This window comes from Lissotriton helveticus, chromosome 11 (assembly GCF_964261635.1).
Source record: "Lissotriton helveticus chromosome 11, aLisHel1.1, whole genome shotgun sequence".
NCBI lineage: Eukaryota > Metazoa > Chordata > Amphibia > Caudata > Salamandridae > Lissotriton > Lissotriton helveticus.
In genome coordinates, this window is record NC_136072.1 from 1,114,062,783 (window position 1) to 1,114,090,247 (window position 27,465).

Consider the following 27,465-nt stretch of genomic DNA (forward strand, 5'->3'; position numbering starts at 1 on the left):
AAATAAGTAGGTACCGGATCCACTTGAGGCAGCTGCTTGGAGCATCAGGGATTAAGGGATGCAACATTCACGGGTCATATATGTGCAGTGTGCAAGTTAAAATGGAGTAAATGAAATCTAGCATTGCTTGAAATCTCCTTTATCAGTAATGTCTTCATTGTGCGTTCGAGAAAGCCAGACCAGAGTCCGCCCCCATTTCACACACAAGTTCAGTGCATGTTTGCATATGTCTTCTTGGAGGGCTATGTATAGGTGTATGATCATTCCGCATCCGCAGTCCGCATGAACCAGCAGACGTAGGGCCACAGACTGCAGCGGGGCCACCGGGTGTGTTAGACCTGACACCTTTTGGCGTGTTCTTCCCCCATCTTTTTGCCTCTGACCCATGTGTTGTTGATGCTGTGCTGGATTTCGTTTTTGCTGGTTTAGATGCTTTGGACACTCTGCCACTGCTGATCAGTGCCAGAGTGTAAGTGCTCCCTCTGTAAATTGTGATATTGAGTGAATATACCTGATTGGCATATTTGTGTCACCACGAAGTCCCTAGTAAAGTGCACTGTGTGTGCCAGGGCTGGTGATGACAGATACTACTAGTGGGCCTGAAGCGCAGATTGCGCCACCCACATGAGTAGCTTTAAAATTGTGACTCAGGCCTGCCAGCGCAGGGCCTGTGTGCAGTCAGTGACTGCCATGTCCGCCTGGCCAGTGTCCCCACTGGCTGGGCCTAACCCTTCCCTGTCTGTGCACATCAGTCACCCCTATGGAAGGCTCCAGGTACCCCCCTGGGCAGGGTGCAGTGTATGGATAAGGTAGAGCATGTACTACTGCAGGTCACATGCTCTGGTAGTGGGCTGCAGCCATTTTATGTGCTCACTGCTGTAAGGCTATCTTGCTCCATAGAGTAAAATGGAGGAGGCTGGTCCCATGGGATACCAGCCTATCTCCCCATAGGAACAAGATGGGACATGAGTGAAAGATATCCCTGAACTCAGAATTTAATAACACATCTTTTAGTGAAGGTTGTTTTTAAATCCTGGGATGGAGAATAGCACTTTTAGAAAGTGGCTGTTATCTTGTCTAAACCTTTCTGTGTGCCTGGGTTTGTGGAATGCATGTCTGGACTGGGTGTGACAGAGGGCTGCAGGGCCCCCGGAAGAGAGGGTCGGAGCCAGCCCGGGGATGAAAGGGCACATCTGCTGCCAGGGAGGTGGGAGGAAGAAATGCCTGGGAGTGCCGGACTGTGCCTGCTTGCCCACCCTGCTGTCTCTCTCTCCTGCCGGCCAACTGACACCTCTGACCCTGAAGCTGACAGGAAGAAGAAAACCAGAAACACCTCAGTGCTCCGCAACCCCCAGAACTGGTTTAGACCGGGCCAAGGGCCTTCTTGCACAAAGACTTCAAAGGACTTCAAAGACTTTGAGGGGTATAAGGAAAGGACCCCTGACTACAGAAGTTTAGATTCTAAGATCCTACAAGCAAGAAGGAACCTCTGCTGGAAGGAGGACGGCTGGAGAACTAAAGGAAGATTGCCTTGCTGTGTGCTCTAAGGGCTGACCTGTTCTGCTGTGCAACTAAAAGCTGAGGAGGAGAAAGGGACTTTGCTGTGTGCTGTGACCCTACCTGCTTGAAACTGCTAAGACTTTGCTGTGTGCTGTGTCTGCAACTTGAATCTCCAAGGGCCTGAGAAGAGCTGGCCTCCTGTTGGGAACCCAGGGTTAAAGGTTCCTAAAGCTTTGCCAGAAAACAGCTGCAAAATCGTGCTGTTGTGACCCGAGGCGGGTGGCGCTGACTGCGGAGCGTGAGGAAGGGAGCGGTGTGTTTATCGACACATTCCCGACGAGGGTAGGAGGCCTGTGGTGTCTCCCCTCGTGGAATCTGCTCCAACGTGGTGGTGAGGCTGAGAGGGCGGTCGATTTGTGACCTGCGCCCTCGAAAACCCTTTTCCGCCTATTCACCGCCGCTGCCTGGGGCCAGGATCATCGTTCCAAGCCGCCGCTCGTGATCGGGAGCTGCAGCGGCGAAGATCGGAGCCGCCGCGCTCCCATTGGCTGCTGGAATCGAGCCCCCTCACTGACGCCGCGGCGGGATTGGCCCGTGCGGCGTAGCGTCATCAGCGAGGCCGTACTATCATTGGTTGACGGCCCGCATCATCAGAGCCGAGTCCCGGGAGCCGCTCTGCCATTGGCTGACTCCTGGGTACTGAAGGAGCTCGACCGAAGGGCCGCGACCTGATTGGCCCGCAGCCTGAAGCAGCCTACAAGCCACCGAAGAAGCCGTGATCTTGTCACCCCAGCGAGGAGCCGACAGCCGGAGCAGCTGCCTGACCCGTCCTCGCCGAGGGAGTCCGCGTGTGTTCCTCGCCCCTGGCCTGTCGTCCCTCGAGGTGTGCTGCATCCCCCGCCGCTCGTTGGAATTTTGAGAGCGGGCGGGAGAGCAGAGGGGACCGGCCGGGGCAAGGAGCAGGTGTGCTCTGCTAGGCGCGAGGCGCCGGAGGCCAATAACGACGTAGGCAGTGCCGGTGAGAAAACAAAGAGTCCCCAGGGACGCTAGTGAGGCGCGCTTTTCAGCGTTAGGAGCCCATTGCTTTGCGGGCTCGAAATTAACAGAGGAGAATCAGTGGCATAGCTGGTTGGCTCATTTTTAGAGAGCTAATTTTAGATAACTACCAAGTGTTATTCTTAATTACTGATTAAAGAGACTTGAGACATTTTTCATAAGAACTTCCTAACCATTTAACTGCAACCATTAAGAAGAAGTGCAACCTTTTTATAATGAAGTAACTATCGTGCAACTGCTTGATTTACCTTGCTGAAACTAGATAAAGATAAAGTTATATATTTTTATAAAATATACTTACCTGTGTGGTCTCAGTTTGTGGTGGATTGGGGATTATTGTTGTGTTAAGTGCAAATGTTATCCACATTGCCTCTGTTTAGCCTAGACTGCTCACGCCATGCTACCTAGAGGGTGAGCAGGGGTTATCTCAGAGGGTTATTCCTTCACCCTGACTAGAAGCAAGGGCTAAGGTCTAAGGTACTTACCTCTGCCAACTAGAGACCCCCGGTTCTAACATTGTTGGACAGCGGTGCGGATTTTGAACTAATATTTGCACTTGACCTACAGTGATTTCTTGTACATCACTAGTCTAGTTTAGCAGCACAGGTTGCGCAAGATTTTTTTTTCTTTTTGGTGAAACCTTTTTAGTTGAAAAGGGTAGGAAGTATCATGTCTCAGAACGCGCCAAGCGTGAATGGAGAAGTAGAAGTGGAATTTGAAATTCAGGAGTTACTCACCTATAACAAGGAGCAACTGAGAAAATTCTGCAAACGGCTTGAATGCCCAGTAAGGGGCGGCGCAAACAAGGAAGAGCTAAGGAAAGCTCTGAGGGCCTGGTGGGAGGCCAAACATGGTGATCCAGAAGCTACTACTGGAGAGGGAGGCACACAGGAGAATGCGTTTGTGTCCAGTGAATTGCCAGTGGGGAAGCCAGCGTCTAGGGCCGGCAGCACCCACTCCAGTAGGATTATTTCTCCAGAGGAAGCGGAGGAGAATCAGAGAGCTAGGGCCCATGAGATTGAGCTTTTGAAGCTCAGAGCGCAAGCCGATGAGAAGAGACTGCGCCTGGAAGTTGAGAAAGAGGCGCAGGAGAGAGCGGCGCAGGAGAGAAGACATACTCTCGCTTTGGAGGAGAAGAAGCTCCAATTGGCTCATGAGTTGAGCATGAAGGAGTTGGACATCAAATTTAAAAAGGTGGTGTCCAGTTCTAATGGTGGCAGCGCACAACCGGTACAGGCGGGTAAGGTATACATACCAAAGGATCTGGTACAGAATTATCAGAGGGGTGAGGATATTTATGCGTGGTTCAGAGCGTATGAACTTGCCCTAAGGATGAATGAAGTGCCTGAGAAGAATTGGGGGGCAGGATTGTGGAAGCAGTTTGAGGCCTCTGGGAGGAATGTTTTGGCACCCTTAGAAGCAGAGGATGCTTTATCCTACCCCGCCATGAAGGAGGCTTTGTGGCTCAGGTATGGGCTCACTGCAGAACAGTACCGCCAGAAGTTTAGGAACTTCAAGAAGCTTGATTCAAGTACTTGGGTGGAGTGTGTGAGTATGTACACGCGTGCACTGGAAGGTTGGATAAAGGGCAGCAAAGTTACTGATTATGTGGGGTTGTGTCACTTGATTAGTAGGGAGCACTTAAGTAGTTTATGTGTCCCAGAGCTGCGCCAGCATCTTTTGGATAGCAAGTTAACTGGTCCCAGTGAGCTTGCTAAAGAGGCGGACCAGTGGACTAGCACCAGGGTCCACAAGGGGGTGGTAAGTACCCCAGCCAAAGGTGGACAGGGTCCCCAGCAGAAGAGTGGGGGGGACACGGGTAATCAAAAGGAGTCTTCTAAAGGGCCCCAAAGTAGTTCCCAGGAGAAGGTGTCTCAACCCCCCAAGCCTAAGAAGTCCTGGCCCCATAAGGGCACGCAGGACAAAAAGGCCACACTTACTTGCTATTCATGTAGGGAGGTGGGGCACATTGCTCCAAACTGTCCAAAGAAGAAATCAGCACCCACTGGTGCTCCAGCTCCAGCTCCGGTGTTAGCCAGTGTAGCTTTGGGAGGGGATTTGATTTCTAGTGGGGAGAAGGGGTTAGCATTGATGACCCTTATCTCTCTAGGAGACCAAGAGATGGCCCAGGAAACCTTGCTGCCCCAAAACACTAAGAAATACGGGCAGAAGGTGACCATCAATGGACAGGAGGTGGAGGCTCTGAGAGACACAGGGGCCAGCGTGACATCTGTCAGGTGTCGGTGGGTGACTGAAGAGCAAATTGTTCCCAAGGTACTCCGGCCTGTGGTGTCATCTGACAGTTCAGTGCGCTACTGCAAGTTGGCAAAGGTTCCATTTGAATGGGGAGGAGTCTCCGGTATTTTGGAAATTGTTGTAAGTGATGCCTTGCCTGTAGATTGTCTATTAGGTAATGACCTGGAGAGCTCCCCATGGAAAGAGGTGGAGCACCGGACTCACTTGGAGATGTTGGGTTTGCCGGCGTGGATCTGTGTGTCCACCCGTGCAATGACAGCCAGAGAGGGCGGTCTAGCAGCACTGGAGCCTGGAACCATGGCCCAGGGACCTGCCAAGAGAGGAAGCGGTAGAAGGCGCGGGAAACCGGCCCCCACTGTTCCCACGGTCCAGGAGGAAGCTGACCCGGAAGGGGATGCCCTGGAGCCTACAGGGGAGCAGGTGGCCGAACTAGGGGAATTGCCTGAGCTGTCCCAGTGGCAGCAAGAGGGTGGTCCCTCCAGGGAGGAATTCTGCCAGGCTCAGAAGGAATGCCCTTCTCTCATTGGTGTGCGGCAGCAGGCTGCCGACCAGGCCGCAGGCCTGGGGTCCAAGGAGCACTTGATCTACTGGGAGGACGACTTACTTTATAGTGAGCCTAAGTTCGCTGAGCCCGGTGCAGCCCGTGTGCTGGTAGTACCCGAGCGCTTCAGGAACTTCCTACTGGGTCTGGCTCATGACGTGCCTCTCGCAGGACATCTGGGGCAAGACAAGACCTATCACAGGCTTGTCACCCATTTCTACTGGCCCCAGATGAAGAAGCATGTCGCTGCCTTTTGTAAGTCTTGCCAAACTTGTCAGGCCAGTGGCAAGAGCGGAGGGAAGTGCGTGGCACCCCTCCAACCCTTTCCTGTGGTGAGCACCCCTTTTGAGCGGGTGGGCATTGACATCGTGGGGCCCCTGGACCCGAAGACAGCCCTAGGCAACAGGTTTATCCTGGTCTTGGTGGACCATGCCACTCGGTACCCGGAAGCCATCCCGCTCAGGACGGTCACAGCCCCAGTGGTGGGCCGTGCCTTGATGGGAATCTTTTCCCGGGTGGGATTTCCCCGGGAGGTGGTCTCAGACAGAGGGACAAACTTCATTTCTAGGTATATGAAGTCCCTGTGGAGTGAGTGTGGGGTGACCTACAAATTCACCACACCTTACCACCCTCAAGGAAATGGGTTGGTTGAGAGATTCAACCGCACATTAAAGGGCATGATTATGGGCCTGGAAGAGCCCATGGGGCGGAAATGGAATGTCTTGTTGCCATGCCTGTTTGCCTACAGGGAGGTACCTCAGAAATCCTTAGGGTTCAGTCCCTTTGAGTTGCTGTATGGCCACCCTGTCAGAGGGCCTCTTACTCTGGTGAAGGAGGGGTGGGAGAAATCCCGCGGGAAAACCCCTCAGGATGTGTTCAGCTATGTGCTGGCCATTCGCAACCAGACCAAGCGCTTCAGGAAGCTCGCTCAAGAGAACCTGGAGGCTAGCCAGGAGGAAATGAAGAGGTGGTATGACCAGAACACTTCTCTGGTTGAGTTCCACCCTGGTCAGAAAGTGTGGGTGATGGTACCAGTGGAGCCTTGTGCGCTCCGTGACAAGTGGTCTGGGCCATATGAGGTGGTGGAGCACAAGACCGAGGTTACCTATTTGGTTAACCTGAAGACTCCCAGGCAGCCCCTGAGAGTGCTACATGTGAACCGCCTCAAACCCCACTTTGAGAGGACTGAGGTGACTATGCTCATGGCTACAGATGCTGGAGGGGAGGAGGATAGTGATCCTCTCCCTGACCTCCTGGCAGTCAAGGAGCAAGATGGGTCAGTGGATGGTGTGGTCCTCTCCCCCACCCTGACTCCAGAGCAGCAGGAGGACTGTCGCCAAGTCTTGGGTCAGTTCGTGTCCCTGTTCTCCCTGACCCCAGGTGTCACCCAGTGGTGCGTCCACGACGTGGACACTGGAGACAGTCTGCCTGTGAAACAGAAGTTTTACAGAGTGGCTGACAAGGTCAGAGCCAGCATCAAGAAAGAAGTTTCCAAGATGTTGACGCTAGGGGTTATTGAGCCCTCCAGCAGCCCCTGGGCTAGCCCAGTGGTCTTAGTGCCTAAGAAAGCTGCTACCCCCGGTGGCACCCCAGAACTCCGGTTCTGCGTGGACTACCGTGGGCTCAATGCGGTCACCAAGACTGAAGCGCACCCCATCCCCAGAGCTGATTAGCTGGTGGATCGGTTGGGAGCTGCCCTATACCTGAGCACTTTTGATTTGACTTCAGGATACTGGCAGATTGCCTTAACTGAGGGGGCAAAGGAGAGGTCAGCATTTTCCACACCAGAGGGGCACTTCCAGTTCCGTGTCATGCCCTTTGGGTTGAAAAATGCCCCGGCCACATTTCAGAGATTGGTCAACCAGGTGCTGGCGGGGCTGGAGCAATTCAGCGCAGCCTACCTGGATGAAATTGCTGCGTTCAGCTCCACTTGGGAGGAACACCTGCAACACCTCACTGAAGTGTTGAAGGCTCTGCAGAGGGCAGGCCTCACTATCAAGGCCAGTAAATGCCAGATAGGGCAGGGATCGGTGGTGTACTTGGGACACCAGGTGGGGAGCGGCCAGGTGGCGCCCCTACAGGCAAAGATTGATACCATTCTGGCTTGGGAGCCCCCCAAGACTCAGACTGAGGTGAGAGCCTTTTTAGGTCTCACCAGGTATTACAGACGGTTTGTCAAAGGTTATGGCACCATTGTAGCCCCTTTGACAGAGCTGACATCTAGAAATCAGCCCAGGAAAGTGAATTGGACTGAGGCCTGTCAAACTGCTTTTGACAACCTCAAAACTGCCATGTGCACAGCACCGGTGCTTAAGGCACCTGACTTTTCCAGTGAGTTCATTGTGCAAACTGACGCTTCAGAGCAAGGCGTGGGAGCAGTACTCTCACAGATTAATGATGAGGGCGGAGACCAGCCAGTGGCTTTCATTAGCCGGAGGCTAATCCCCAGGGAACAGAAATGGAGTGCCATTGAAAGAGAAGCTTTCGCTGTGGTCTGGGCTCTGAAGAAGCTGAGGCCCTACCTGTTTGGGACTCACTTCCGTGTTCAGACCGACCACAGGCCCCTCAGATGGTTAATGCAAATGAGGGGTGAGAATCCAAAATTGTTGAGGTGGTCCATTTCCCTACAGGGGATGGACTTTACGGTGGAGCACCGCCCTGGTACAGAACACGCCAATGCTGACGGTCTGTCCAGATTCTTCCGCCTTAGTGATGAGGACTCCCAAGAGGTTGGGTAGTTCTCCCCACTTTCAGCTGGAGGGGACACGTGTTAGACCTGACACCTTTTGGCGTGGTTCTTCCCCCATCTTTTTGCCTCTGACCCATGTGTTTTTGATGCTGTGCTGGATTTCGTTTTTGCTGGTTTAGATGCTTTGGACACTCTGCCACTGCTGATCAGTGCCAGAGTGTAAGTGCTCCCTCTGTAAATTGTGATATTGAGTGAATATACCTGATTGGCATATGTGTGTCACCACAAAGTCCCTAGTAAAGTGCACTGTGTGTGCCAGGGCTGGTGATGACAGATGCTACTAGTGGGCCTGCAGCGCAGATTGCGCCATCCACATGAGTATCTTTAAAATGGTGACTCAGGCCTGCCAGCGCAGGGCCTGTGTGCAGTCAGTGGCTGCCATGTCCGCCTGGCCAGTGTCCCCACTGGCTGGGCCTAACCCTTCCCTGTCTGTGCACATCAGTCACCCCTATGGAAGGCTCCAGGTACCCCCCTGGGCAGGGTGCAGTGTATGGAAAAGGTAGAGCATGTACTACTGCAGGTCACATGCTCTGGTAGTGGGCTGCAGCCATTTTATGTGCTCACTGCTGTAAGGCTATCTTGCTCCATAGAGTAAAATGGAGGAGGCTGGTCCCATGGGATACCAGCCTATCTCCCCATAGGAACAAGATGGGACATGAGTGAAAGATATCCCTGAACTCAGAATTTAATAACACATCTTTTAGTGAAGGTTGTTTTTAAATCCTGGGATGGAGAATAGCACTTTTAGAAAGTGGCTGTTATCTTGTCTAAACCTTTCTGTGTGCCTGGGTTTGTGGAATGCATGTCTGGACTGGGTGTGACAGAGGGCTGCAGGGCCCCCGGAGGAGAGGGTCGGAGCCAGCCCGGGGATGAAAGGGCACATCTGCTGCCAGGGAGGTGGGAGGAAGAAATGCCTGGGAGTGCCGGGCTGTGCCTGCTTGCCCACCCTGCTGTCTCTCTCTCCTGCCGGCCAACTGACACCTCTGACCCTGAAGCTGACAGGAAGAAGAAAACCAGAAACACCTCAGTGCTCCGCAACCCCCAGAACTGGTTTAGACCGGGCCAAGGGCCTCCTTGCACAAAGACTTCAAAGGACTTCAAAGACTTTGAGGGGTATAAGGAAAGGACCCCTGACTACAGAAGTTTAGATTCTAAGATCCTACAAGCAAGAAGGAACCTCTGCTGGAAGGAGGATGGCTGGAGAACTAAATGAAGTTTGCCTTGCTGTGTGCTCTAAGGGCTGACCTGTTCTGCTGTGCAACTAAAAGCTGAGGAGGAGAAAGGGACTTTGCTGTGTGCTGTGACCCTACCTGCTTGAAACTGCTAAGACTTTGCTGTGTGCTGTGTCTGCAACTTGAATCTCCAAGGGCCTGAGAAGAGCTGGCCTCCTGTTGGGAACCCAGGGTTAAAGGTTCCTAAAGCTTTGCCAGAAAACAGCTGCAAAATCGTGCTGTTGTGACCCGAGGCGGGTGGCGCTGACTGCGGAGCGTGAGGAAGGGAGCGGTGTGTTTATCGACACATTCCCGACGAGGGTAGGAGGCCTGTGGTGTCTCCCCTCGTGGAATCTGCTCCAATGTGGTGGTGAGGCTGAGAGGGCGGTCGATTCGTGACCTGCGCCCTCGAAAACCCTTTTCCGCCTATTCACCGCAGCTGCCTGGGGCCAGGATCATCGTTCCAAGCCGCCGCTCGTGACCGGGAGCTGCAGCGGCGAAGATCGGAGCCGCCGCGCTCCCATTGGCTGCTGGAATCGAGCCCCCTCACTGACGCCGTGACGGGATTGGCCCTTGCGGCGTAGCCTCATCAGCGAGGCCGTACTGTCATTGGTTGACGGCCCCGCATCATCAGAGCCGAGTCCCGGGAGCCGCTCTGCCATTGGCTGACTCCCGGGTACTGAAGGGGCTCGACCGAAGGGCCGCGACCTGATTGGCCCGCAGCCTGAAGCAGCCTACAAGCCACTGAAGAAGCCGTGATCTTGTCACCCCAGTGAGGAGCCGACAGCCGAGCAGCTGCCTGACCCGTCCTCGCCGAGGGAGTCCGCGTGTGTTCCTCGCCCCTTGCCTGTCGTCCCCCGAGGTGTGCTGCATCCCCCGTCGCTCGTTGGATTGTCGAGAGCGGGCGGAAGAGCAGAGGGGACCGGCCGGGGCAAGGAGCAGGTGTGCTCTGCTAGGCGCGAGGCGCCGGAGGCCAATAACGACGTAGGCAGTGCCGGTGAGAAAACAAAGAGTCCCCAGGGACGCTGGTGAGGCGCGCTTTTCAGCGTTAGGAGCCCATTGCTTTGCGGTCTCGAAATTATCAGAGGAGAATCTGTGGCATAGCTGGTTGGCTCATTTTTAGAGAGCTAATTTTAGATAACTACCAAGTGTTATTCGTAATTACTGATTAAAGAGACTTGAGACATTTTTCATAAGAACTTCCTAACCATTTAACTGCAACCATTAAGAAGAAGTGCAACCTTTTTATAATGAAGTAATTATCGTGCAACTGCTTGATTTACCTTGCTGAAACTAGATAAAGATAAAGTTATATATTTTTATAAAATATACTTACCTGTGTGGTCTCAGTTTGTGGTGGATTGGGGATTATTGTTGTGTTAAGTGTAAATGCTATCCACATTGCCTCTGTTTAGCCTAGACTGCTCGCGCCATGCTACCTAGAGGGTGAGCAGGGGTTATCTCAGAGGGTTATTCCTTCACCCTGACTAGAAGCAAGGGTCCCTACTTGGTCTAAGGTACTTACCTCTGCCAACTAGAGACCCCCGGTTCTAACAGGGTGTTTTCTCAAATGGCGTGCGTTATTTCCTTGAAGGCACTGTATTGTAGGTACTGTCCATGTGATAATTGAAAGTGTGTATTTGCAGTCTCAAAGGAGGTCATGGCTTCTGTCTCCCAAATGTCCACTACCTTAAGGCACCCCCACCCCAGTCTCCACTCTGTCACATCCACAGTACTTTCCGGGCCAGTGAATTCTTTTTTTTAAAGTTTGAGCTTATTGAAAAAACAAGAGAGAAAGAACAGCATATACAATTTAAGCTTAGAGGATTGCATAAGAAGTATCGAGCAATAAGAAAAATCACTATTATAGCAAACATGCTGCACGCAGGAAAGGAAAAAGGGGAGGGGTAGGGAGGAAAGGAAAAAGGAAAAAAGGAGGGATGAACATAATCTGACTCTACAGAAAGTTTACAGAAAGAAACAACACGGTGTAAAATTAAACCCTGTAAGCATAAAATATACCTAGGATTAAGAGAATCACAATATAAACTAATTTGTACTACATAAGCATGAATAACAGTATCTTAATTTTTATGAGAAACGACAACATGGTTTAATTAAGGCGGTTCCGGACATCATCTGCAGTATTAACAACATTTAAGGCGGACCAGGATAAATATTTAGTAGGAGGGAGCCATAAGAGATCTCTTTTAATAGCTAAAGATATAGGGGTGACAAAATTGGTATCAAGCCTGTGATGAAAGCATACTGCCTTCCACCAAGCTCTAAAAGTAACTTTGTCTGCTTGGTTCCAATTTGAAGTTATTGAATGTAAAACTACAGCCAATACCAAATCTAACAATTTAAAATTAGCTGGTGATTGAGGCCAGTAAGAAGACAGGGAACACAAAAAAATATTTGATAAAGAGAAGGAAATGTTGACTTGAAAGAGCTTTTTAATCTGGGACCAAAGTAGTTTCCAGAAATCAGCAAGGCGAGTGGATTCTGGTATACACCACAGTGACAAGTCCGCAGTGTACGGGACGTGGCTTCCCCAGCGACCACAGTACTTCTGCTATAGGAACGACATATCCCGCACCGTACAAGGCACCCCATGAAGCGCTCGTGGGGCCGTGAGCAGGTGCTTGGGTAAGTCCTCAGCCCAGCACTACATAGCCTTTCGTCTGTGCTGGCAGCAGTGGCAAAACATCCAAACTCATAATGCAGACGCGCCGCAAAGTAACACCCGTTCATATCCATAGTCCCCCCTCCTCATACGTAAAAACTAGAATGCCCATCTTAACTATACTTCTTTTCTTTCCCCATATGATTATATTTAGGAGACAGCGGAGAGTCATAAGATATTTCTGGGAAATAATACACAGGCTACACTGGAAGAGGTAGAGGCACCGCATCAGCCCGATCATTTTTACGACTACGATGGGTCCTGCCACCAAAAAAAGGGAGGTAATTCCAGAATCCATGGAGGCCCGAATACCCTATATTATTTTCTGCATGAGGGTGACCAACTGGCATGGGTGCGAATTCAGGACGGTCAGTGTAAAAATTCAGGACAAAGGGTCAAAATTCAGGACAAAAATTCAGGACAGAAGATCAAAATTCAGGACAAAAATTTGGGATAAAACATACGTTTTACAGACACATCAGAGGAGGTCGCACAATAGTATATAAGTAAATAGACAACCAAAATAAGTACAAGTCAAAATAAGTTTATATAAAGTTGAAACAATCGTGCACTTCACACTTTTTCAGTATGCACGCCGCTTTGCAAAGCTACATCAGGGCATTTCTGCAATCAAGATTTGTGCAGGAGAAGGCACACCACATGCTGTCACTATAATAGGGCCCATTGTCATTCTATCTGTGATAATCGCCTGCAGTCTCAGACTGACAATGGGCCAGTCCACAGTCTTTGAGAGGTCCGGGAGGGGCTGCTGCAGGCAGCCTCAGTTTACAGATTAAAAGATAAGTGCGAGAGGCCCCGAGTGGAAATTTTTAAACTCATGGGGCCTCTCGCAGGGGACCAGCATAACTTCCTGAAATTCTCCAATTTGATTTTAGTATGATGTTTGTAAGGCATCTGTAATTTGGGGACCCCAAATAACAGACCCCTTACAGACATCATACTGAGATAAAGGACAGTCTGTGAAATTTATGGACGGTTGGTCACCCTAGTCTGCATATTTAGTTCATGCCAGGTGTGCTCTGAGGTATTCACCATTACCCCCAGATACAGAAACGCCTGCGTTTCCCATGCTATCAGGTACACCAGCCTTTTCTGCCCTTTTAATGCACAGCCCGACTGGTGGCCGAAGTCGTCTAATATAGCAAGCGAGCACGGCACCACCTCCACAGTGCTCCATAAGTACACAAGCAGATTATCTGCACAGAGGGAAGCAAGATGCTTCACTTCTCCTACTTCGATGGCCCAATCTGACAGAGAGTGTCTGAACCGACAGGCCATTGGTTTGGCTGCCAGTGCATAGAGCAGAGAGGGCAGGGGGCACCCCTGGTGCGTGCCCCGTTCCAACTCCCATTCTGCAGATATGTACCTATTCGTTCTCACCCTGGCAATGGGGTTAGTATGGAGTAATATGACCATTACTAGAAATGATGGACCAAGGTTCATGGCCCTCACGACTTCGAACATGTAATGCCTAGACGGAGTGTCAAAGGCCTTCTCTGTGTATAAAGACAGCATGGCCATGGGTTTGGAGCGTTGTTGTGTTCCAGTGAGGACGTGCCGCAATCGCCTAAGATTAAGTGCCATCCACCTGCCTGCTACAAATCCGTATCAACCAGAGTAGCTATTACTTGTTGGAGCTGCCAGGCCAGAACTTTACCCAGTTGTGGTATGCTCTTCTGTGGCCTGCTGCTTTGGTAGTCACATCTGTGCCTTTCCAAGGCACAGCTGTGGGTGTCACTGTGATGTCACATGCTGTGGGTGCCCAGGGGGATGGAATGTGACTCCAAGGAAGAGTTGTGACAGTTGGAGGGAGAGCTGCTCATGGATGGATGGGATCTTCTATGAATAAATGAACTTGAACCGTTGGCTGCTATGCTGTCCTTTTGTACTACACCCATACACAGGATAAGGCGACTTGAATTGTCACACCAGTATTTTGTTGTCAGTATTCAGTAATGAATGCGGACAATATACCCTACAGTCCAGGGGGTCCTTTCCTGGTTTTGGGATGACCACTATCACAGCCTCTCTAACTGATTGTGGAAGGCAGCCACTGTCCAATGCCTCCTGATACATCTATAGTAATTTTTCAGTTAACAGGTCACTTTATGCACTGTACCATTTCGCTGTCAGCCCATCTGGTCCTGGTGTTTTATTAAAATTAATTTCCCTCATGGCCTCTCTAAATTCATCAGCAGTGAGGGGCTACTCTAATTGCATTCTCAGTCTCCAACAATTTAGGTAAATCTGGCACCTCCAGTATAGGGTATGTGGTGTCCACAGTAGCGGAGCATAGGTTTTTGTACAGCTTTTAATAATATGCCTGAAAAAAGCCATTTATCCTCTCCTGCGTGTTCACAATTCAGTCATTTATGGCCTTTATAAGTGTTGATGTCTGCTCCCGTTTCAGGTGCCAGGACAATAGTTTGCCCACCTTAACACCGTCCGTATGTAGTACCCATTGAAATGTGCGATTCTGTATAAGTTCTTTCTCCATGGTTTTCTTTGTGATTTCTACACATATAATGTCCAGCCTGGTCTCTGCCTTGGGATTAACCCTGGCAGTCCTCTGCTGGCACGGCAGTTTCCCTTCAATATCACATATTTCCCAATCTAGAGCTGTAATCATTGACAGCAACCGGAAACCAATGATCCCAAGCACCACCACCTTAAGGGCATCCCACTCCACTGCTTGTGTACTGGTTGTATTGTCATCAAAGTCAAAATACTGTGAGATCGTCTCTTACATGAACTATCTAAAGTTTGCATTGGGCAGCTCTGACACCAGTAGCCACCATTTAGGCATGCGTGTTCTGTATGTTGCAACAGAGTGGGATGCACTAACAGGGGAGTGATCGAAGACCTTCCTCCCCACATGTGTCACCCGTGTTATTCATCTCACTTGGGTCCTGTCCATCACTTTGAGGTCCAATATAGAGTAAGTTTGGCTGGGAGCTGCGTAGTGCACGTACTCACATTTCTGTGGATAACACTGCCTCCAAATATCCACCAAGTCCTGATCTACCATCCCTTGCCGAGGCAGACATCTATTGTTTGTATGTAGGGTTAAGAGGGGTATGGCTATGTCACATGCATAGAGCAGTTAGGGTCACCAAGTCAAATCAGAGGTACTCCTATATATGGAGTGAGTGTCCATCTAAGGTCAGGGAAGAATGCAACGTCATCAATGTTCGTGGCATAGACACCCCCACTACCATATCCCTGCCGTTCAGTCTGCCCTGCAGTATAATATACCAGCCTTCACCTTTAGAGATCACCTTGGTAACAGTCTATGGTAGAGTAGGGGAAAACCATATGCCCACCCCCCTCGAATGTGTGCTATAGCTAGCGTGGTAGAATCGCCCTTTCCACTTATGAGTCAGTTTGTGTGGTAGCAAGTGTGTCTCTTGCAGGCTGTCCTCTCTTATATCCTGTCTGTATAGATATGCCCCCAACCGTAGCTTATTCCAGTAGTGGTTAAGGCCCCTGGCATTCCACGTCATTAATATAATTTCGTTCATAGACAATAAACCCGTGTGTGTCTGTGTATCGCAACCAGTTGTCGCAAATGTCACCGCCCCCTGTGTACTGTGCTGCCGGCCCTCTTGTGCCCAAACCCAACAGAGTATAACTTATAACAATGCTGCATATGGAATTCCCTAGGGGTGTCCATGCTTCTACCTTCCAGGCAGCTACAGTATCACTGTCCGTGATTTGTAGATACTAATGCGGCCATCTTAGAGATGAGTAATAAAGATACAACCTGTCAGAATTCCAGCCACAGATTGCCTCTCTTGCCTCTCACAATATACCGGCTACTCATATCATTTTTCCCAACACTTATGACTGAACAAACGCCTTGTACCATGACTTTTGACCAGTTTACATGCTGTTGATAATAGCTAACTGCAGCTGATGTTCCCTGGTTTGTGAAAAGGCTTACTAGCTTTTACAAATGTTTTACCATTCATATGCAAGGTCAGGTTTCAGGCGCCATGGAAACATCTACAAAATCCACCGCATCAAGTAGCTGGCATAGATGACATCAATGTAAACCTTCCGGAAGACAGCCCTCATCAAATTAATCCCCTGCACCTGTTTCTTGCTATAAGCAATTAGAATGCGCTTTTTGTGAACATTCTAAAACACCTTCTAGAAGACAGCCTCATCAAATTATCATCTGCACATGTTGCTTGCTATAAGCAATTAGAACGCGGCCTTTGTGAAGATTCTAAACACCTTCTAGAAGACAGCCTCATCAAATTATCTGCACCTGTTCCTTTCTATAAGGAATTAGAACGTGATCTTTGTGAACATTCTAAAGTACCTTCTAGAAGGCAGCCTCATCAAGTTAATTATCTACACCTGTTCCTTGTTACAAACAATTAGAATGTGACATTTTTTAACGTTCTAAAGCAGCCTTATTTAAAGACCGTCTACACTCCTCCCCTTCACGTAGCCGCCTCTCCTGCCACTCACCTGTTTCCAGGCTTCGAGGACTGTGTCTTGCCAGCTCCCTTGATCCTCCCATTTTGACCATCGCAAAGAACGTCCTGCATAAGTCTCGCACCTTGATGGAAAAAAGAACAAGAAGAAAAGGAGAGGCGCATTAACAGACTTGATTTTACTATGCGCTGAGCTGTGCTGCAAACAAAGGTAACCAGTGTTTTTGTTCAACTTGTACATACTGTTGGCAGGTCTCTGCCCGAGAGGACTTGGGTGAAGCTAACCCTGTCCAAATTTGCTTGTGGGTTTGATGCTGAAATCATACTCACTACAGTTTCTAAAAGAAAACAAAACAACAATAAACCTAAAGGTTGGTTGTGATTTGATAAGCTTTCGTGGGGTGATGCCTTAATAGATAGAGTTAATACCAGTCTAAAGCCTTAATATTAGTTTGTTTAGAGGTACCATATCATCCGGTACCATTCATCAGACTGCTGCACTGTAGCTGTAGAGTAGATGAGCCACAGCATCTTTGACTCTACATGCTCTCTCAATCCCAACTAGCCTTTTCACAAAACCAACAGCACGTAATACGCTTTTAAAAAATTCAAGCCACCACCAACGCAACTTAAGTGATAATCTCCCTTTTGGACAGTTTTTACGACTGAAACGTAACTGTACCAGAAGAGAAGATTACTTTAAAGAGGCAAAAATTCTACAAACCAAGCTGTCAATGAGAGGGTATCCATACAGACTGGTAAAACGCTCACTGAAACAAGCTTGGTATTATGACAGACAGGCTTTGCTGGAACCTAATACCAAACAAGCAATTGCAAGTGATTCAGTCACATGTGTCACTACGTTTGGATCTGAATCAAATTCAATCAAAAAGATAGTGACAAAAAATTGGCATCTTATATAGAAGGTTGAACCTCACCTTTCATTACCCCGGTTTGATTTTAAAAGAGCACGCAACTTGAGGGATCATCTCGTGAAAGCATACACAGAACCTGTTATGAGCACAATCCAAAGTATGTGTGGACTTGTGCCCATAACGGGTCACTTCCGTGTGGCTCCTGTGTAGCATGCCAAACAACATCAGTTATCAAGACTTGTTCTATCAATGGAAAAAACTGGATTATGAGACAACACATGAACTGTTTAACGAGAAACGTGATTTATTGTATAAAATGCCCTTGTGCTTTGTACTATATAGGTAAAACTACACAGTAAGTGAAGAAAAGAATTATGCAACACCAGTCTCGCATACGGTGCAAAGTTGAGACAGCACCCTTGGTGGAACATTATGTAAAGAAACAACACTCATACTATAACACAAGAGAGATACCCAGGTCAAAAGAAAAAGGTGTGTCCTGAACCAGCCGTCTAGGCAGAACTAAGGATCATACAACAAACCTAGGGGCATATTACCAAGCAATAGCGATAATTATCGCTATTGCTTGGTTAGAGACAAAAATTTACCGCTGAGCTGCGGTGATTTTTATCGCAGATAAACCTTGGTATTACCAAGGTTTATCGCAAATGCGATAAAAATCGGCTGCAATGCATGAATATCGCTGAAAAGTCAGCGATATTCATGCATTACCGAGCTAATGCTCTTAGCCATGTTATCCACCTCCCATTGGATAACATGGCTAAGAACTGCTCAGGGCAGGTGTTAGCTTTTGGAGATATTCGCGCTTAGCGTGAATATCTCCAAAAGTTGGTAATAGGAGATAGCGATGTTAGCGACTGTTCCCAGTCGCTAACATCTTGGCACGCCCACTTTGCATGTCATTAGTAATAAATATCACTGACATGCAAAGTGGGGCCCAAGATGGTCGCTATCTCCTACTAGCTGTCGCTAACTGGTGTTAGTGACAGCTAGGTAATAGGGAGATATTTTTATCTCCGCTTTCTTGGCTTTTAAAGCCAAAAAAGCGGAGATAAACCCTCTTGATAATATGCCCCCTAGTGAGTAACCACTGGTTGAGAAATTCTCATCAGACCACCCAACTGGCGGAGCATCATCATGTGAGGTTTAGATGGTGGATCCATACATCACCCAGCCCATCATAAGATGGTGCGGAAGTGGATACCAAACATAGGGGCATATTATCAATGGGGTTTATCTCCGCTTTTTTGGCTTTTAAAGCCAAGAAAGCTGAGATATAATTATCTCCCTATTACCTAGCTGTCACTAACACCAGTTAGCGACAGCTAGTAGGAGATAGCGACCATCTTGGGCCCCACTTTGCATGACAGTGATATTTATCACTAATGACATGCAAAGTGGGCGTGCCAAGATGTTAGCGACTGGAAACAGTCGCTAACATCGCTATCTCCTATTACCAACTTTTGGAGATATTCTCGCTAAGCGCGAATATCTCCAAAAGCTAACACCTGCCCCTGAGCAGTTCTCAGCCATGTTATCCAATAGGAGGTGGATAACATGGCTAAGAGCATTAGCTTGGTAATGCATGAATATCGCTGACTTTTCAGCGATATTCATGCATTGTGGCCGTTTTTTATCGCATTTGCGATAAACCTTGGTAATACCAAGGTTTATCTGCGATAAAAATCGCCGCAGCTCAGCGGTAACATTTTGTCTCTAACCAAGCAATAGCGATAATTATCGCTATTGCTTGGTAATATGCCCCATAGTCTCTAACCAGAGGTTTCTCAAAATGTAAGTGCTGATGAGGTGCAGTGCATAAAGGTGAGTGAGATTAAAATTGATCACTAAAACAAAAAATATGTTTAATGGGTATTGTTCGAGTATCAAAAATAAAAACGACGCCAGGTAGTCTGAAAATATGGCTAGCAAAAAAGGCGCTGTGCAGAGAGGTCGACATGTTTCAGCCAAACGGATATGTTGTCCGGCTTTCTTCAGGACCAACAGGATGGAATGCTACTGCAATAATCAAATAAAATAATTACCGTGAAAAAAATATATAATATAGAAGTGTAAGTGCTGTGTTTGAAAAAGAGAATTTTTTTTACAAACATTCCAGGACCTTGGAGCCCCAATATGCCCTGGAGGTGTAGAAATAGCGATGTCCTTTCCTGAAAGACAGAAAAAAGACAATACACAAACACACAAATTATAGTTATATGTATATCCCTGCACTTACCAAGACACTAGACAGGACAAACATGGAGAAAACAATTGTTTTACTCCTCCACCTTAACCCCTAGTATATACACTTAGGGGTCTAGCTCAAGTTCCATTGTTCAAATATGGAGATGATAGCACATTTAGGTATTTCATATACTCACCCAGCTTTATGTGGGTGACAACCTCACCTCACCCGGCATCCGCTCGGGGAAAAATGAGGCCCGCTCTATTGTAAAAAATGGAAATAATGCACACAATAAGTAAAATATACTATTGTGTCCAGTTCAATTAGCCAATGTATGTTTTTTACAAATATTAAAACCTAGTCTTTCAAGCAAGGCACCTTCCTACCACCCCTGTACTGAATCAGGCACTAGGATGACAGTAAATACTGAGGATGGAAAACTCATGAACCAATATAGATCAGGAAAAGGATAGTAACCCCATCTCTAATGTTGGTCTGTCAAGTAATCAGGAAATCCAGAACCCGATTATCAGCAATAAAGTTGTCGATATTGCCAAAAAATTGTTATATATCCCAAGTTTCCTAGGCCAGCTATACCAATAAACAGTAAAGCAACCTGAAAATACTGGAAGAAGTTGAAGAAATGATGACCTTCAAAAGCGAGAACCCACCTATCCGTCGGTACCTCTCTCTGACATCCGAGAGGAAGTGGCGGTGACGCTAGGCGAATACTCGCGTTATTTATACTCCAACTGATTGGTTAAATGGGCCTCAATCATTACTTAATTGGCAGCATAATGGTATTGTGCGCGCTGTACCGCGCATGTATGAATGACAAATACTACTAATCAGCACCTGCGCAATGGTAATCTAGCTAGTGTCTCAAAATGAAGGCCTGCGCAGTTGCAAAGCGTTCGTAGAAACCCCCTCTATATATCAGAATCTCATCCGGGCTCATGCGCGATGTAGAAAGGGGAGGCGTATTGATGCTCGGCCTGTCAGGACTACAGAAGAACGCGTCTCAATCCTGAGCATGCGTAATAACCCCGCAGTGCCTCATTGTTTAAATTCCACCGAGCATGTGCGGGTCGATCTCACATTGCCGCGCATGCGTGCTATGATATGATCTGCGCATTCGTGCCTATTGGTATAAGCGGAACTCTCATCGGGTCCACATCTCCCCTCGATTGTAAAGTAGAAGAGAGAGAATGGCACGATGTTGTGTACATAAAGCTGATATTACAGATATTTATTGTTCATCAGGGTGGAGATGGCAGTACTTCCATCTTCATGGAAAATGCTAAATGTATGTTGTACAATTCTAGGTCACTGCACATAATTCTTATAATTAAGCTTTAGCTGTTATTGTGGCATTACAAGAATCAATATAGTGCAATTACAAGATGCCAGTGGCGTGTTGTTTTAGCCCCACGTGAAGAAACAACACTCCCCATATGAGATGCAATGGTTTGTCTTGGAAACTGTAAAACAGTCAAAAAGAAGGCATAATGTGGATCGTCTGCTCACCCAAAAAGAAAGCAGGTGGATCTGGTCAGCTAACACAGTAGCTAAAGGATTAAACTCTTTTGTGGAATGGCAATTGTTGGCAACTCTTCTCTGATGTAGTTAGATATGCCATCTTACGCATTATCACACTTATACTGCATAGATACATATAGGGCTATGGATACATATTCTCTAACAGTATATTGAATATGAGAATTAGAATCCATTTTTGCATGTTGATCGGCAGTATCAAGTATGTTTTAGGATGACCGACTGGTCTATAGTATCACTAGGGAGATGTGGCCCCAAATATAGGTTTATGCAAAGAGAACTCCATTAATATCAGTAGGTGGTATCAGGGATAGTCTGTGGCATTACACGATGTGATAGGAGGCTCGTGACTACGAGATGGAGGAACAGCTTTGAGAATGGACTGCCTGACCTTGGTGTATTAGTCTATGAATAGTCAGGTTTTTTGTTTGTCCCAAAATGGCCGACGCACGTGATCGCGTCCACGTGATCGGGGCAGAGATCATAGAGTAGCAGGAAGACGCCGTCAGAAGCTTGATTTTTTCCGACGTGTCAAGTTTGAGGAAATGTGACTTATCCCAAACAAGTAAGCCCCGCACTAATGCCTAAATCACAATAAAGATATCTTTAAATTTGAATGGGATTCTGAATGAAACTTTGTTGTTTTGTCCGAATAGAGTTGATGAGGGCGAATTTATGCGCTTTCGTGATTACATCAAAATCGTAAGTACAAGCGTCGATATTATTAGTGTGGACAGATGCATATAGCAATTTATCTGGAACTGAGATTAGACTAAATATATTCCTCTGTACATTTGTATCTAGTGTTTTCCATTAAAAAGAGGCAGAAGGTGAGATAGAGCAACCGGATTGAGCAAATATGCTTGATGGGTAGTGACACAATTGATTTTATGTTTAGTAAATGGTTGTGGTTTTGTTCTGTTTTGTGTAGGATCAGAGGATTGGAAATAGTAGTTGGAGTGAGTATTTTAGTGGATTTACCTTTCACTTAAGTAGTGGGTGCATGTCAATCAGGGGCATGACCACGAAATGTGTAAATATGTGTGAATATAGAGGTTTTATTCGCTTGGCACTTATGGTGAGGTGTTGGAACACTTGTACATATTTTTGTTCACGCTAACTTAGACCACCGCGTTTGGTGAGGGCAGACGATACAGATCATGTTCTCAAGAGTATCTTTGTATATATTTCTAATTATGTGTATGTTGTTTTGTGATAGATTCATGGTGCAACGCTTGTCCTGATGATGGTCTCGATGAATTGCAATATGTGAGACCGAAACGTCGACGATATGACACTTCTTTGTAAATAATATCAACAATCATTGTATTTGAATTGTATATAGTGATGCTGAATAGTGTATAGATGGCAGATTTGTAAATATTGTCCATCTTGTACAAAAGTGTCAGAATGTACTGCACATGTTAAAAAACTGAGTAGCAGTGCATGTTCAGGTTGCCGTACATGGATTGACAAATGATTTATACTCATGCAAATGAAATAGGATATGATTATATATCTTATGAAAAAACTTCAATGAAAATAAAGACATTATATATATTTCTTAAGAATAGTCTGAGTACTGTGAAATTAATGTTCACTATTGTGACAAATTTAAATTTAAAATAAGGTTGAACGATTCCTTCAGGAGCAATTTTCTATTGTGTTATTTAGCACTTAGTGTCTAGCCAGTCCGAGGCTTGGGTCGGGTCCTTGAAGAAATGTGCCTTCCCTTCATGCAAGACTTCAATGTGGCCAGATAGAACATCATGCACTTCATTTTGCGGTCTCTGCAACACCTCTTCACTGCCTCAAAGGATCATTGAAGTTTCTGAACATGCTGTGTGTAATCCGGAAACAGCATGATGTGTGACTCTTTAATGTGAAGGTTGTCAGTCTTTCTCGCCGCCTGGAGCAGTACATCACGGTCCCTGTAGTTAAACAGACAGAAGATGACGGTCCTTGGGGGGACCTCAGTAGCAGGGGATGATGGTATCTTGTGGGCTCTCTCAATCGAGAAGAAGCACAACAAACCTTTTGGCTGCCATTGTTCTAGAATCCATTTCTCAAGCAGTCTCCCTCAGCACGCTCTGGTAGCCCAACCAGATGCACATTATTTCTCCATGACTTGCCCTCCATGTCTTTCACCCAAAGGTCTTCACTCAGCTCATGAGGTCATTTGACACCTTAGTAATATCATGGAGGTCCCGCACTGTGTCCACGCCTTGTTTTTCCACATGTGATACCTGTTCCGTGACGCTGCGGTGGTCAGGTTCAAGTCAATCGCCAGTGTGTCAATCATATGCTCCAGTGAGGTCCTCATGTCCTAGAGTGCCCAGAGTATGTCTGACAGGGTAGGGGTGCCTGAATCCTTCTCACCATCTGCTTGGAAGCTCTCAGGCATTATTGGTCTGGCATCAGTTGTTGCTAGGTGTCTGCACCACTGCTCCTTTGGCCCCTTTCACCATGGCAGTCTCCCCAGTGGGGCTCATTTTGGTACTGGTACTTCCAGTTACAGGATCTGCTCCTTCATGGCTGTAAGCAAGGTGCACCCACTTCTCTGGAGGGGAAACCTGGGGCATCTCATGACACTCACAGTGGTGGCTCCAGGAGGCCGTGCACAGTGGAGGCCAATTGCACAAAGCGCTAGGTCACCAGTCCTCACATGTGTTGCCCAAAGGCCACAGTCACATCCCCCAGCACTCTCCCCAAGGCAGGCTCCCCAAGTCCTGCAAGAAGGGGGCGGCTCCAGGTGTCATAGTCTGCCCCCCGGGGGGGGCACGCACAGCCTCTCAGGGAAATCTCCTACAGCCACTACAGCCACCAGCCAACTCCATCTGGGTGCAACGAGCTGGAACTCAGCCCAGGCAGGGGACCCATGTAATGCCATGCCCCTCGCCCACTCCACTGAGCCAATGTCACACAGCTCCCTCTCTCTGCCAGCGCAGCCCAGGCGCCACCTTGACCACAATCCATCGCAAACAGTGAACACCCAGGTCCCATACAGTGGGCGAGGGTCTCTACGGGAGCTGATTGCAGCCACGCCGCATGCTCATCGGGTGCTTGCAACTGTCTGACAGCACACAGTGGATCCTTGATAAAAGACAGGGCTTCCCGGGTTCCTCTCTTGCCGCCGTTCGTAGAGGCCCAAAGCAGCACAGGCCTCAGTCCACTCCACCAGTAGGCCAGGTGCCATTCAATCAACAACAACAATGGAGAGAGTGTGGGTGGTGGGGGAGAAACTGTGCACCCTCAGTGTCGCTGCAGCTTGCTCATCCAGTTTCTAATCATGAAGCCTTGGGTTGGGGTGGATCTTAGCAGGATTTTAGGCCAGGCCTAAGAAGCCGCTACGGAGTGCATCTTCAAAGCATGGGGGCTAGGCCACATCCCCCAAGTGTGCCTCACGTATTAGAAGCTATAAGTATTTGGTGCAGCCTCTCTCACTGGAACACATTATCTCTCCATCGGTTAGTGCAGTGTTGCTCACTTCAGGTTTATCTCACCCACTGGAAGACTGGAGACGGTGACCTCTCTCATTAAATGCCATCATCTCTCTTTTGAACATATTTTTTATGATTTTCTTTTAAACATAACAGTTCACTTTCACATTTACTTATGCCAGCCTTTCAGTTTCATTTCTACTCAGCTCTAGGATCTATCACAGTCCTATCTATCTTAGGAGAAGGCCCATCTTGTGCAGCAAACAGCCATTCATTGATTACTGTTAACTGTGTTACCCAGTAATATGCTTGCATACTTGGGAGGATAATACCCCCATCATATGTACTTCTAGCTAGTTTCTGTCTCCATATTCAATTATCAGTCATTTTCCCTGCCATAGAAAAAGTCTCACTTTGTGGTTTAATTTCTGAAAAAATGTATCTGATAGATACCTGGGCAATGTGATCATTCTAAATAAGGCAGTGCACCCCAAAAGCGAGAGTGGTAGCTTTCTGCAGAGTTTCACATCCTCCCTGAACTAGTGAAGATAGCAATATACTTTACAGTTAAAGAATTTGTGTTATATAGATACCCAAGTATTTAAAGCATTGCTGATTCATCTTTATTGGACATTGAGGAAGTCGGATTGGGGCTTCTAGAATTTTTGGTTATCTAGAGTTATTGGTTATTTCTCTGATTTGCCCAATTTAAGCAGAAGCCTGAGTATTCCCAAAGATTTCAAATATTTGTGATAGCCTATGGTCTTCTCCGGCTGTGCTACGTAGAGAAGGATGTCATCAGTATACAACTATATCCTCTCGTCCCATGTCTTATCCCACTTCAGCACCTTTACTAATGGATACCCCTAATTCAAGCTAACAGAGGCCCCATTGCAGAGCAAATATCACTGGGGCAAAGGAGGGAGCCTTGTCTTGTTCCCCCTCTCCGGTAAGAAGGGATCTGAGACTGTGCCTTTCAACTTGACGAACTACGGGCGCCATGTACAGCAATCTGATGCAGGCCATATAATAGAATTATGCGACTGTGCGGCTTCTGCAATTTTCACATAATTATAGATTTGCTGAATTTGACACATAATCCATCGTCAGCCACATAATCTGTAGATTTTAACAAAAAAAATAGTTTCTAGCTCAAACGGTTCAAAAGTCACTAAGAATGCAGCGACACATATGGCCGCTCAATGAACGGCCCTTTGCAAAGCTGGACTTGTCACCTTTTTGTTGCTTATTGCTATATTTGGGTATTAAAATTGTACTAATAAGGTGTAACCCGGGTTGGGGGATGGGATTAAGAGGAGGGTGGTGTTGCAATTGCTGAAACGTTTGACTCCAGATGTTGTTTTACTGCAGGAGACTCATTTGCTCGGCAACAAGTGCCACGCTTTGAATAGGCGGGGTTATCGCCTTGTGGCGCACTCGGGTTTCACCTCGGGTTCTAGGGGGGCGGGCATTCTGGTTCGGACCTCCCTCCCCTTGGCCATTGATGATGTCATATTGGATGATAAGGGACGATATGCCGCCATTGTGGGGCGCTGGGAGGGGAAGGTTCTTATTCTGATTTCCGTGTACGTGCCCCCGGGCCTCCAGGCCACCACATTTGCTGATCTGAGTGGACTTATCCTGGGTCTCCCCGAGGGTCTGCTTTTGGTTAGGGGTGACTTTAATGCGGTGGTCTCGGGGATGCATGATCGTCACCCTCCCAGGGAACTGCCGAAGGCCCAGACTTGGTTGAGTGACCTCCTGGAGACGCTGGGGCTCACTGATTGCTGGCGGTTGCTTCACCCGGGACAGTTGCAATATACCTATCATTCTGGTGCTCATGGTAGTCTCTCGAGGTTAGATCACGTATTACTGCCCTCGGCCCATGCATCCCTCATACGGGAAGTTAAACATCTGGCACGGGGTATCTCGGACCATTCTCCGCTTTGGCTGGTGGTTGATGCACGGCAGAGTTCGGCGGGCCGAGTGGCTCCGATCAACCCCTGGTATTTGAAGGACTCCAGGGTCAGGGATGAGCTGGTTAAAGCACACAATTGTTACTTTGAGGAAAATGTGGGCTCTGTGTCCTCCCCTAGTTTACTTTGGGAAGCTTATAAGACGGTCATTCGTGGCCAGGCCCTCTCATTGATTGGTAGCGTGAAGTTGGCCAGCCGTGCTGAGATGGTTCGACTTGAGGGGGAGGTCACGGCCCTGGAGGAGAGCTTGGAATCTGGGGTTACCGCTGAGGGGTTACATCTACTAGAGTTGAAACAACATGAATACAGAGCTCTGGTCACTGAAGCTGCCAAGGAAATGGGGAGGGAACAGCAGGGACGCCTGTATGATGTGGGTGATAAGGCTGGGAAACTGCTTGCTTGGTTGGACAAGAGGGAGAATGCAAGTCGTGTCGTCCCTGTGATTGTTGCGGAGAATGGTGAGTGTTGTACAGACCCTGTTGATATTGTTGCATGCTTTGCCGATTACTTCCGCGAGGTGTACACCCAGGTGTCTGATCGATCGGAGCAGGACTCCCGCCTGTTATTGCGTGATATTGCACTTCCCCGATTGTCCGACATTGATAGAGATGCTCTGGATGCTCCGCCTACTGTGGACGAGATTGCCGCTGCTGTCCGTTCGGTCCGATCCGGCAAGGCCTCGGGCCCTAATGGGCTCCCCATTGAACTATATAAACTGCGCCCGGATTCGCTAGCTCCTCATCTGCGCTCTATGTTTCTTGAGTCTTTGGAGGTGGGGTCTCTCCCGCCTGACCAGAGACTGGCCACTATTGTTGTCATCCACAAGGATGGTAAGCCTCGGGATCGCTGCGCATCTTTCAGACCCATTTCATTGATTAATGCGGAACATAAAATCTTGGCCAAGCTGCTGGCGACACGTTTGGTGACCGTTATTGGGGACCTG